This window comes from Leopardus geoffroyi, chromosome D2 (genome assembly GCF_018350155.1).
Source record: "Leopardus geoffroyi isolate Oge1 chromosome D2, O.geoffroyi_Oge1_pat1.0, whole genome shotgun sequence".
Classification (NCBI taxonomy): domain Eukaryota; kingdom Metazoa; phylum Chordata; class Mammalia; order Carnivora; family Felidae; genus Leopardus; species Leopardus geoffroyi.
This window is the reverse complement of record NC_059334.1, coordinates 48602931-48615989: the sequence shown is the minus strand read 5'-3', so window position 1 is coordinate 48615989 and position 13059 is coordinate 48602931. Positions and strand designations below refer to the sequence as shown.

Below are 13059 nucleotides of genomic sequence, written 5' to 3'. Positions count from 1 at the left end.
CACATTAATAAAAGAAAGGATAAGAACCATATGATCCTCTCAATAGATGCAAAAAAGCATTTGACAAAATACAGCATGCTTTCTTGATAAAAACCCTCAACAAAATATAAATAGTGGGAACATATCTCAACATAATAAAGGTTCAATAAAGTAGAATCACAAAGACCCTAAATAGACAAATCAGTCTTGAAAAAGAAAAGCAAAGCAAGAGTCATCACAATTCCAGACTTCAAGCTAAATTAGTCAGAAAAAGACAAATATCATATGACTTCAGTCATATGAGGACTTTAAGGGACAAAACAGATGAACATAAGGGAAGGGAAACAAAAATAATATAAAAACAGGGAGGGGGACAAAACATAAGAGACTCTTAAATATGGAGAACAAACAGAGGGTTACTGAAGGGGTTGTGGGGGGGGGAGCTAAATGGGTAAGGGGAATTAAGGAATCTACTCTTGAAATCATTGTTGCACTATATGCTAACTAATTTGGATGTACATTTAAAAACAAAATTAAAAAAAAAAACAAAGCTGTTATCAAGACAGTATGGTACTTGGCACAAAAAAAGACACATACACCAATGGAACAGAAAAGAAAACCCAGAAATGGACCCACAACTATATGGTCAACTCATTTTCCACAAAGCAGGAAAGAATATCCAATAGAAAACAGATGGTCTTTTCAATAAATGGTTTTGGGGAAACTGGACAGCAACATGTAGAAGATTGAAACTGGACCACTTTCTTACACCATACACAAAAATAAATTCAAAATGGATGAAAGACCTAAATGTGAGACAGGAAACCATCAAAATCCTACAGGAGAATACAGGCAGCATCCTCTTTGACATCAGTATAGAAACTTCTTACTAGACACATCTCCACAGACAAGAGAAACAAAATAAAAATGAACAATTGGGACTTCATCAACATAAAAAGCTTCTGCACAGCAAAGGAAAAAGGTAAAAAAAAAAAAACCAAAAGGCAACCTTCAGAATGATAGGGGATATTTGCAAATGACATACCTGACAAAGGTTTGGTATTCAAAATATATAAAGAACTTATCAAACTCAACATCCAAAAAAACAAATGACCTAGTTAAGAAATGAGCAGAAGACATGAATAGACATTTTTGCAAAGACATCCAGATGGCTCACAGACACATGAAAAGATGCTCAACATCTCTTATCATCAGGGAAATACAAATCAAAACCACAATGAGATACCACCTCACACCTGCCAGAAGGGCTAAAATTAACAACATAGGAAACAAGAGGTGTTGGTGTGGATGCAGAGAAAGGGGAACCCTCTTACACTGTTGGTGGGGATGCAAACTGGTGCAGCCACTCTGGAGAACATTATGAAGTTTCCTCAAAAAATTAAAAATAGAACTACCCTATGATCCAGCAACTGAACTAGTAGGTATTTACCCAAATATACAAAAATACAGATTTGAAGGGAAACATGCACCTCAAGGTTTATAGCAGCATTATCAACAGGAGCCAAATTATGGAGACAGCCCAAATGTCCATCGACTGATGAATGCATAAAAGATGTGGTTTACGTATACAATGGAATATTACTTAGCTATCAAAAAGTGAAATCTTGCCACTTGCAATGACATGGATGGAGCTAGAATGTATTATACGAAGTGAAATAAGTCAATCAGAGAAAGACAAATATCATATGATTTCACTCATATGTGGAATTTAAGAAACAAAACAGCTGAGCACATAGGAAGGGAGGGGAGAGAAGAGAGGGAAACAAACCATGAGACTCTTAATGATAGAGAACAAACATGGTTGATGGAGGGAGGTGGGTGGGAAATGGGTTAGATGGGTGAGGGGTATTAAAAAGGGCACCTATCAGGTGCACTGGGTGTTGTATATAAGTGATGAATCACTGAATTCCACTCCTGAAACCAATATTGCACTGTATGTTAACTAAAATTTAAATTAAAAAAAAAAAGTTTAATCAATCAAATCCTACCAGTATATAAAAAGGATAATATAACATATGAAAAGTAACCAATGTCACTCACCATATAAACAAACTACAAAAAGAAAAACCATATGATCATCTCAATAGATGCAGAAAAAATTGACAGAATCCAACATCCATTCACAATGAAAACCCTCAGGAAACCAGGAATTTAAGGAAACACCATCATCATGATAAAGAGCTTCTATGAAAACCCTACAGCTAACCTCATACTTAATGGTAAAAGACTGAAAGCTTTCCTCTAAAGATCAGGAAAAAGACAAGGATATATGTGCTTTCACAGATAGTGATTGTATAAGCAAACCATCCTATGGATTATAAAACAAAAAAACAAAGAGGAAAAAAAGCTGCTCGAACAAGTAAGTGAGTTTAGGAGTACTGCAGGTACAAGATCAATTTATAAAAACCACTTGTATTTCTTTGTGCTAGCAATGAACAATTAGAAACTAAAATTACCTAATTTATTACTAAATACATAAAATACAAACACATATATAGGGATAAATATATATATATATATATATATATATATATATATATATATATATACATACACACACACACACACACATATATATAGGGATAAATCTAACAAAACTACAAAATATTGCTAAAAGAAATAAAAAGGGACATAATGTAATGAGGAGATATACTATGTTTGTGGATTCAAAGACTCGATAGTGCTAAGATGTCAATTCTCTCCAAATTGACCTATGAATTAACGCAATCCCAATCAAAAGTCCAGCAAATTTTTTGTAAATATTGCTAAGCTAGGTCTAAAATGTATATGAGGGGCACCAGGGATGACCCTTGATTTCAGCTCAAGTCATGATGCCATGGTTGTGATTTCTCTCTCTCTCACCCTCTGACCCTCTCCCCTGCTTGCACTCTCTATCTAAAATAAAAAAATAAAAAATAAAATAAAATGTATACGAATACACAAAGGATCTAGAATTGGCAAAATAACTTTGAAAAAGAACAAAGATGCAGTACTACCATTACCTTATTTCAAGACTTATAAAGCTTCAGTAATCAGAACAATATGCCACTTGTGAAAAGATAAGTACGTAAATAAATAGAACAGACTAGTTAGCTTATAAATAGATCAATGTATCTATACAGTCCATTAATTTTGAACAAATGTGCAAAAGCAGTTTCATGGACAGTCTTTTCAAGCAAATGAAGCTAGAAAACTTGGACATCTATACGCAAAGAAATGAACTTTGATTCATACCATACACAATATACAAAAACTGACTCAAAATGAATCATAGTTCTAAATGTATAAAACCTAAAACTAGGGTAACTTGGGTAACTCAGTCAGTTAAGCATCTGACTTCAGCTCAGGTCATGATCTCATGGTTTGTGGGTTCAAGCCCCATATCAGGCTCTGTGTTGACAGCTCAGAGCCTGGAGCCTGCTTCAGATTCTGTGTCTCCCTCTCTCTCTCTTCCTCTCCCCAACTCGTGCTCTGTCTCTCTCTAATCTCTTAAAAATAAATAAGCATTTAAAAAATTTTAAACTTAAAACTATATGATTTTTAGAAGAAAACATAGGAAAATAGTTTTTTTGATCAGTTAGGCAAAAATTTCTTATATGCAATACCAAAAAAAGCACAATCCACAAAAGAAAAAATTAATAAATCGTACTTCAAAATTCTGAAGTGCTGCTCTTCAAAATAAACTGTTAACGACAAGTCCCAGACTGAGATAAAATATGTGCAAATCACATACCAGATAAAGGACTTGTATATAGAATACAAAAAATACTTAAATCTCAACAATAAGAAAGCAAACACCCTGATTCAAAAAAAAAAAAAAAAAAAAAGGCAAGAGATTTGATCAGATACTTCACCAAAAAAGAAAAAAAAAAAAAAAAATAGACAAGTCACAAATAAGCACATGAAAATGTGCAATGTTATTAGTCATCAGGTAAATTCAGATTAAAGCCAAATACTAAATGGGTAGCATCAAAACAGCTACACTACATGCTGACAACAAGTGACACATCTGGAACTCTCATGCACTGCTGGTAGGAACGTAAGTGACATGGATACTCTGGAAGACAGCTTGCTGGTTTCTCAAAGAGACACTTAGCCATCTGATCCAGCCCTTCTCCTCCTGGTTATTTATTTACCCAAGAGAAATGAAAATGTACGTCCTCACAAAGACTTGTACGTAAATGTTGATACAGCTTTATTTCAATAACCAACTGAAAAAAACACTGAAATGTTCATCAACAGGTGAATGGATAAACTAGCAGCAACATACTCATACAATTGAACAATTCTCAAAATTTTTAAAAATGAGTTTCTCAAATTCCACATATGAATGAAATCATATGATATTTGTCTTTCTCTGAATGACTTATTGCGCTTAGAATAATACCCTTTAGTTCCATCCACATTGTTGCAAGATGAACATAGGGGAAGGGAAGGAAAAACAAGATAAAAACAGAAAGAGAAGAAAACCATAAGAGACTCTTAAATACAGAGAACAAACTGAGGGTTGCTGGAGGAGCAGGGGGTGGGTTAAATGGGTGACAGGCATTAAGGAGGGTACTTTTCAGGATGAGCACTGGGTGTCATATGTAAGAGATAAATCACTGGGTTCTACTCATGAAGCCAAGATTATACCGTATGTTAACTTGAATTTAAATATCGGACAAAGGGCTAGTATCCAAAATCTATAAAGAGCTCACCAAACTCCACACCCGAAAAACAAATAATCCAGTGAAGAAATGGACAGAAAACATGAATAGACACTTCTCTAAAGAAGACATCCAGATGGCCAACAACCACATGAAAAGATGCTCAACGTCCCTCCTCATCAGGGAAATACAAATCAAAACCACACTCAGATATCACCTCATGCCAGTCAGAGTGGCCAAAATGAACAAATCAGGAGACTATAGATGCTGGAGAGGATGTGGAGAAATGGGAACCCTCTAACACTGTTGTTGGTGGGAATGCAAACTGGTGCAGCTGCTCTGGAAAACAGTGTGGAGGTTCCTCAAAAAATTCAAAATAGATCTACCCTATGACCTAGCAGTAGCACTGCTAGGAATTTACCCAAGGGATACAGGAGTACTGATGCATAGGGGCACTTGTACCCCAATGTTTATAGCAGCACTCTCAACAATAGCTAAATTATGGAAAGAGGCTAAACGTCCATCAACTGACAAATGGATAAAGAAATTGTGGTTTATATACACAGTGGAATACTACATGGCAATGAGAAAGAATGAAATATGGCCTTTTGTAGCAACGTGGATGGAATTGGAGAGTGTTATGCTAAGTGAAATAAGTCATACAGAGGACAGATTCCATATGTTTTCACTCCTATGTGGATCCTGAGAAACTTAACAGAAGACCATGGGGGAGGGGAAGGAAAAAAAATGGTTAGAGAGGGAGGGAGCCAAAACATAAGAGACTCCTAAAAACTGAGAACAAACTGAGGGTTTATGGGGGGGGAGGGAGGGGTGGGTGGGTGATGGGTATTGAGGAGGGCACCCGTTGGGATGAGCACTGGGTGTTGTATGGAAACCAATTCAACAATAAATCTCTCTTATTTATGAATAAATAAATAAATAACCTTTAAATGAAAAACTGATACATACAGGAACATGGTTATATCTCAAAGTAACCATAATAAGTGAAGAAAAAATCCAGACCAAAAAGGGAACATACTATTGAGTTCCATTTACGTAAAAATTCTATAAAATGTATACTAATCTGTAGTGACAGAATGCAGATGAATGGTTGCCTGGGGAAGACACAAAGAGAGATTACAAAAGCATGAGGAAACTTTTCAGAGTGACGAATATTTCTCACTTTTCTTTATTGTGGTGATTTCACAAACTTTTCATGTACATTTTATGTAAAGTTTGTTGCATGTCAAATATCTCAGTACAGTTGTTAAAATTGTATTTTTACTACAATAACAAAAAACCGACCTGACAGTAAATCACAGTCATTTAAGAGATGAATCAAAATAAAGGACTTGGGCATAGAGTAGTTCTATTAACTTTTTGAGGACTTCCATACTGTTTTCCAGAGTGGCTGTACCAGTTTGCATCCCCACCAACAGTGTAAGAGGGTTCCCCTTTCTCCACATCCTCACCAACACCTGTTGTTTTCTGTGTTAATTTTAGCCATTTTAACAGGTGTGAGGTGGCATCTCACTGTGGTTTTGATTTGTATTTCCCTGATGAGGAGTGACGTTGAGTATCTTCACAAAAATACAGATTCAAAGCAGCACATGCCCCACCCCCAGTGTTTATAGCAGCAATGTGAACAATAGCCAAAGTATGGAAAGAGCCCAATGTCCATGGACTGATGGATAAAGAAGATATAGTAGATACATACAATGGAATATTACTCAGCCATCAAAAAGAATGAAAGCTTGCCATTCGCAACAAAGTGGATGGAGCTAGAGAGTATTATTGTAAGCGAAATAGGTCAGAGAAAGACAAATACCATATGATTTCACTCATATGTGGAACTTAGGAAAGAAAACAGATGACTATAAGGGAAGGGAAGCAAAAATAATATAAAAACAGGGAAGGGGACAAAACATAAGAGACTCTTAAATACAGAGAATAAACTGAGGGTTGCTGGAGGGGTTTGGGGTGGCGATGGGCTAAATGGGCAAGGGGCATTAAGGAGAGAACTTCTGGGACAAGCACTGGGTGCTACACATAGATGATGAATCACTGGATTCTACTCCTGAAATTATTACTGCACTAAATGCTAACTAACTTGCACATAATTTTTAAAATTTTTTAAAATAAATTAAAATTTTTAAAAATAAAGGACTCAGAATGGAGAAGCTGTGGTTTAAAAAAACTGATGCTAAGCATCAAATCCATTCAAATACAGACCTATCAGTAAGCAATTGTGGAATTTATGGTTAGAGGACAGAATAAACACAGTAATATAAGATAAAGGTCTACAACTCTCACTGTGACAAGAGATTTTGACAGATGTTGTCCAAATTGCCAACCAAGGAAGTACTCTCACAACTATATACCCATACTATTTTGGTATTTCATCTTCACTGAGAAATATGTTCTTTATATTTTATTTTATTTTTTTTTTAATTTTTTTTAACGTTTATTTATTTTTGAGACAGAGAGAGACAGAGCATGAATGGGGGAGGGTCAGAGAGAGGGAGACACAGAATCTGAAACAGGCTCCGGGCTCTGAGCTGTCAGCACAGGGGCCCGATGCAGGGCTCGAACTCACGGACTGCAATATCGTGACCTGAGCCGAAGTCGGCGCTCAACCGACTGAGCCACCCAGGCGCCCCTATATTTTATTTTTTTAATTAAAAAGGTTGAACAACTTTTCATATGTGTTAAATTTACATGGTTGTTCTTTTTCTCAGTTATTTGCATGGGTTCTTGATATATTAACAAATTATTTCTTCCTCTACCTCACATTACAAATAGCTTTTGTTTAGTGTGTGTCTAAATATGTGTCTATGGGTACATAAATTTTGAATTTTTTGTGTAGTCAAATCAATCAAATCAAGTGTTTCCTGTTGTGAGTTTTGGCTTCCATCTTGCTAAGAAGAGCCTTCTTTACTCTAGCATGGTAAACACATTTAGCATTTTTACTTGATAATTTTGAGGCCTAATATTTTACACCTAAAAGTATGAATCAGCAGTTCCTCAAAAATTGAACATAGAATTATTATATGAATCAGCAATTCCACTTGTGGGTATGTACTCAAAAGAATCGAAAGCAGGCATTCAAACAGATATTTGCACACACGTATTCACAGCAGTATTATTCACAATAGCCAAAAGATGAAAGCATCCCAACTGTCCATTGATAAATGAATGGATAAACATTGAATGTATACATACAATGCAATACTACTCAGTTTTAAAAAGGAAGGAAAATTCTGGCACATGCTACAACGTGCATGAACATTATACTAAGTGACACAAGCCAGTCACAAAAGCACTAATATTGTATGATTTCACTTATGTGAGGTACCTAGAGTAACCAAAGTCACCAAGAGAAAAAGGAAAATTGCAGTGATCAAGATCTGTGGGAAGAGAGAAATGCACATAAGTGCAAATCCCAGGGATGAGTGCTGAGTGGTTGGTGATAGAGTCAGCTTCTTCTCAAACGGCAGGACGCCTCAAAGACACTTCTGACACCTCCAAGAGAGATCTGGGTGAGGATACCCTGTGGCCCTAATTGCATCCTAATTGTATCCTAACTGCACTCACCATACTCGCCCCTTTTGCTACCACTGCTTGGGGGCATACTATTGAGCTGAAAACCAGAAGGATTAGTCTCCAAATTCTGTCACTCCACTAAACTCATTCCAGAGCAGCTCTTAACTTTGCCACCAGCCCAACTCTATAGGGCCCTTCCAAGATGGAAGACGTAAAGTAACTGTTCCCAAAGCTTGGGGAGGAAAAAGGTGTGCCCTTCCATATCCACTTGGTCCCACGTCAGGATTCCTTCTTCCCCTCCCTAAGACTTGGCCCCAGGGGGCTGGCATCTGGTACAAATCCCACCAGCCTCTAGTCCCAGACAGGTGAGAAGATGATCGAGAGGCATTATGGCCACGTCATGAAATAGGCTTACTGGACAAGTCACTTCACGCTTCTGAGCTTCTCTTTCCCAACTGTCAGCTGAGAGTGACCACTAACACTCACCTCTCCTGCTCTCAAAGCTGTCATGAAAAGCACAATGACGTCCCACACAGGTAAATGCTTTGTAATGTGCCAGGTGCTATGCAAATGCTAGCTGATACTCTTATCACTAGTCTCATGGATCAAAAAGGCTGAAACTCTGAAAGGTAGAGTTTTGTTTTTTTTTTTAATTTTTTTTTTCAACGTTTTTATTTATTTTTGGGACAGAGAGAGACAGAGCATGAACGGGGGAGGGGCAGAGAGAGAGGGAGACACAGAATCGGAAACAGGCTCCAGGCTCTGAGCCATCAGCCCAGAGCCTGACGCGGGCTCGAACTCCCGGACCGTGAGATGGTGACCTGGCTGAAGTCGGACGCTTAACCGACTGCGCCACCCAGGCGCCCCTGAAAGGTAGAGTTTTAAAATTCATTCTACAGATCATGCCTCCCTTCCCCCCACATCTTTGGTTAAAAGCTGGGACCCTAAAGTTAGACGGCCAAGATTCAAATCCCAGGCCCACCACTTACTGCATATGCAGCCTCAGGAATGTTACTTGGTCCCCCTTTACCTCAGTTTCCCCATTTGTAAAATGAGGGTGAGAATGGTACCTGTCCAAATAAGATTCAGGTACAGTTCCTAGCAGCATGAAGCCCCCGATAAAGGTTAGCTAACATCACACACATAAATAACATTTTTGGGTACAAGAGATCTTTTTCCTTCTTTAAGAATTTTCACTGTAAGTGGCACTTTCTTGTAAACTGATTACAATCCTCACATATTTGAGACATTTAAGCACACATACATACACACACACACACACACACACACACACACACCATGCCATTCAGGAGATATTTGAACTTGGGCTTCCTCCTCTGTAAAACTGAGTAATGGTATTTACTTCCCAGGGGTGTCGTGAGAATAAGTGAGATAGAGTATGTAAATTTCGTAGCACACAGTGGCTAAAACATTACTAGTTCCCTTTCTCCCCACCTACGTGTGACTACAAATTGTTGTTATGGGAATCACACACTGAAAGTGAACAGAACTAGGAAGAGCTCATGGTTCTCAGACTCTAGTGGGAGACACAGACAATAAACAAGGAAAGACCTAATATGATCTCAGGCAGCGATAAGGGCAATTATCACCAGTGAGACCCCCTGAACTCCGAAAACTCCTAGAAGCTTCTGCCTAGCTATCAATTTTATCCTTTAGAAACTAACTGGTTGCTGTAATAGGAAAAGAAACATTTTGGGTGTGACCCCCAGGGTGAAGCCCAGGCAGATGAAACCATAAAGTGCCCAACAGTTATATCAGCTTCATGATACTGTTAAAATCCCCACCCTAGGAGGGGCATAAGCTTCATCAACAAAACATACAGTGTATGCATAGACCTGTCTTCTGAGTGGGCATACACAGCTTTATGTCTGCCCATTATATGCGATGATGGGACCTCCCCCTCTGATGTTCATCCCAAACCCTAATAAAAGGAACCTGCTTAACCCTGTCTGGGGAGTCATGGCTTTGGAAATTATTCCCCATGATCTCCTTATTGCTGCAAATAAAAATGACTTTGTGAGACAACTCTACCTGGTGTAGGTTCCGTCTGTAACTCACCAAGGAGCAGACCCATATTGGTTCAGTAACATAATGAAAAAAGTTCACTTGTGGCTTGAAGGGAGTGGCCTTTTTAGACAGGGGGTTAGGGCAGGCCTCTTTGGAGAGAGATGATGATGCTCAAACCCCCTGGAGTGAATTAGTTCTCTTGTGTTGGTTCAGTTAGGGCTCATAGAGATCATCTCTTGTGATTATCTAATGTTGGGATGAAAAATATCATATACTCAGCCTGAGTATGAGAACTCTTCTTCCTCTTCAAAAAACACACTCATCACAAATCTAACAAGTAAGTCTGTTTGAATCTTGTCCCTCATGGATCAAAAAGTATCTCTATACTCAGTGGAGAAGTTTGAAAGGGAAGAATGTTCATTAGCTTTGTCTTCCCAAGTAAAACAGTTGAATCGAGCCACAGCTGGTAAACCCTACCTGGGTTTTAGGAGAGCATATACCAAGGTAAGGTCGTATAGGGTGCCCCACCTCATTTTTTATATAATAGCCTTGAGGGATGGAAGAGGGACCAACCAGCAAAAGTCTGGTCTTGTTCTGAAAGACACAAAAAGAGAGAAAGGGGAGGCATCCATCCAAAAGCGTCTGAGCTCTGATCACAGGCTAGAGAAGGTGCAACCAGCATTTATCATTTTCCTTTCAGCAAGATCATTACAAAAAATGCACACTTACAACTTAGCCTTATTCTTCGTATTCTTCCCCCGAGGGGAAGTCATCCAGACTATGAGGTCATCTATCCAAGGGCAGGGGTGGGGAGAGGGGGTTGTGCAGAATTTGTTTTTCTTTCTTTTTCTAAATTCCCAGTGAAGGGGCATTTCTTTTTAGTGCTCGGTGGTAGTCAGCCCTTATTTCCGATTAACTACGCAAATGAACCAGGAGAAACTGAAATGAGCTATAAATGTTTGGAAGTCACCAAAAAAGAAGTATGTTCCAGGTGACAGACGGATAGTGATAGACCGATACACGGATAGATGCGGTGAGCCTTTTGTAATGTATCTGAATATCAAATCACTAAGTAGTATACCTGAAACTAATATAATACCATATGTCAACTGTACTTCCATTTAAAATTTTTAAAGAGAGGGAAAAAAGGTATGACTCTATAAAACACCCTCCAGAGGAAAAGGACTATTCAGAAGGACCCGCCACTAGTCACTTCCCCGGCCAGCCAGGGCACCAGAGCCACGTTGTCCTGCTAGAGGGACACACTTGTGTCCTGCGCTTATAAGTGCAGTGGCTGTAGGGATTCCTGTAGACAGGCCACAGGTTTCACTCCATGAGTCAGGGGATCACGCGACCAGCTAGAGGGGAAGTTAGAACTGCTCTCTTGAGCTTAGGCTCAGGCTGCCAGTCTGCTTTGCCCACCGCAAAAACCAGACTTTGCTAGCAAGTTTCAGACTCTCCGATAACTCAACATACCTAGGATCTACTTACAGCTTCTCTGTGCCTGACATCACACTGGAGACCAAGAGATGAATGAGATACAGTCCCTGTCCTCACGCTCTCCAGAATATGTCGGGGGAGATGGAGACAGAATCAAGTGCTGATGGGACGAAAGGGCAACATGCCAAAATATGAACATGGGCAAAATTTGTGGGAGCTCAGAAGATGTGCATGTAACACTACCAAGGCGGGCTCCATGAAAGAAGCAACACTAGGGTAGTTTCTTAGGGGAGGAAACCAGGAGACAGAGAAGGAAGACAAGAGTATCCAGACAAGGGAAGGAGACATGCCAAGATTTCATGGGGATGAGAGGGAGTGTTCACGAAAGAGCATAGTAGTTGAAACATGGCATGAGGTCAGCAGTATGTTTCAACATGGCTAAGCTACAGTACCCAGTTATTCAATTAAACACTGACCGGGGCGGGGGGGGGGGGGCGGAGGGGGTACACCTGGGTAGTTCAGTCAGTTAAGCACTGACTTCAGCTCAGGTCACAATCTCACCATTCGTGGGTTTGAGCCCAGGTCAGCTCTGTGCTGACAGCCTGGAGGCTGCTTCTGATTCTGTGTCTCCCTCTCTCTCTGCCTCTCCTTTACTCTCTCTTTCAAAAATAAATACACATTAAAATTTTTTTTAAAACACACTGACCTAGGTGTTGCTGTAAAGATATTTTGTAGATGATTAATACCTATCATCAGTTGACTTTATGTAAAAGAGATTATCTTGGATTACCTGGGTGGGCCTGATCCAATCAGTCGAAAGGCTTTAAGAACAGAACTGAGTTTTCCCTGAAGAAGAAATTCCTCCTGTGGACCGCAGCATCAGATGCTGCCTGAAAGTTTCCAACCTGCCATTCCTGATACCCTGACCTAAAGATTTCAGACTTGTTTCCCCAGTCCCCACAGTCACATACACCAATCCTTGCAATAAATCTCTTCATATGCTTCTGGCTCTGTGTCTCTGATGGAAGCCTGACCAAAGCACAAGGGAAGGATGGAGGGGTGAATGGATGAGGGCAGGAAGGGCAAGACTGTGAAAGCCCAGTGCACAGAGTGATCACTTTATCCTAAAGGCAAATGATTCTCAACAATGTTCCCACTTGTATCAAGGGCTTGGAGAATAAAGGTGAGGGGAGGTGAAAAGCCAATCGATCAGTGCTTCTAGCCCCTGTATTAGTTCACTTTATGTTCAACCAGAGCATCTCTGCTTTTACCTGCTTCCTTGTAGGATTCCACTTGAAGGAAAGGATTTGCTTTGCAGGTTGGGAAGCAATGATGCAAGAGGCATTTCCAGAATGGACAGCATGAGGAGCTCCACAAACATTCTTCAGAGCGAAACAAC

The 13059-nt window shown here is 39.4% G+C and overlaps 1 protein-coding gene across 1 annotated transcript in view; it reads right to left on the bottom strand.

Moving 5' to 3' along the window:
* LOC123576765 (olfactory receptor 6C74-like) overlaps positions 1-13059 on the bottom strand; it is an 81708-nt gene extending 68649 nt beyond the window's left edge. The window contains exon 1 of the mRNA XM_045438070.1: positions 12932-13059. The gene's annotated coding sequence lies outside the window, so the exon portion shown is untranslated. The remainder of the gene's footprint in view (positions 1-12931) is intronic.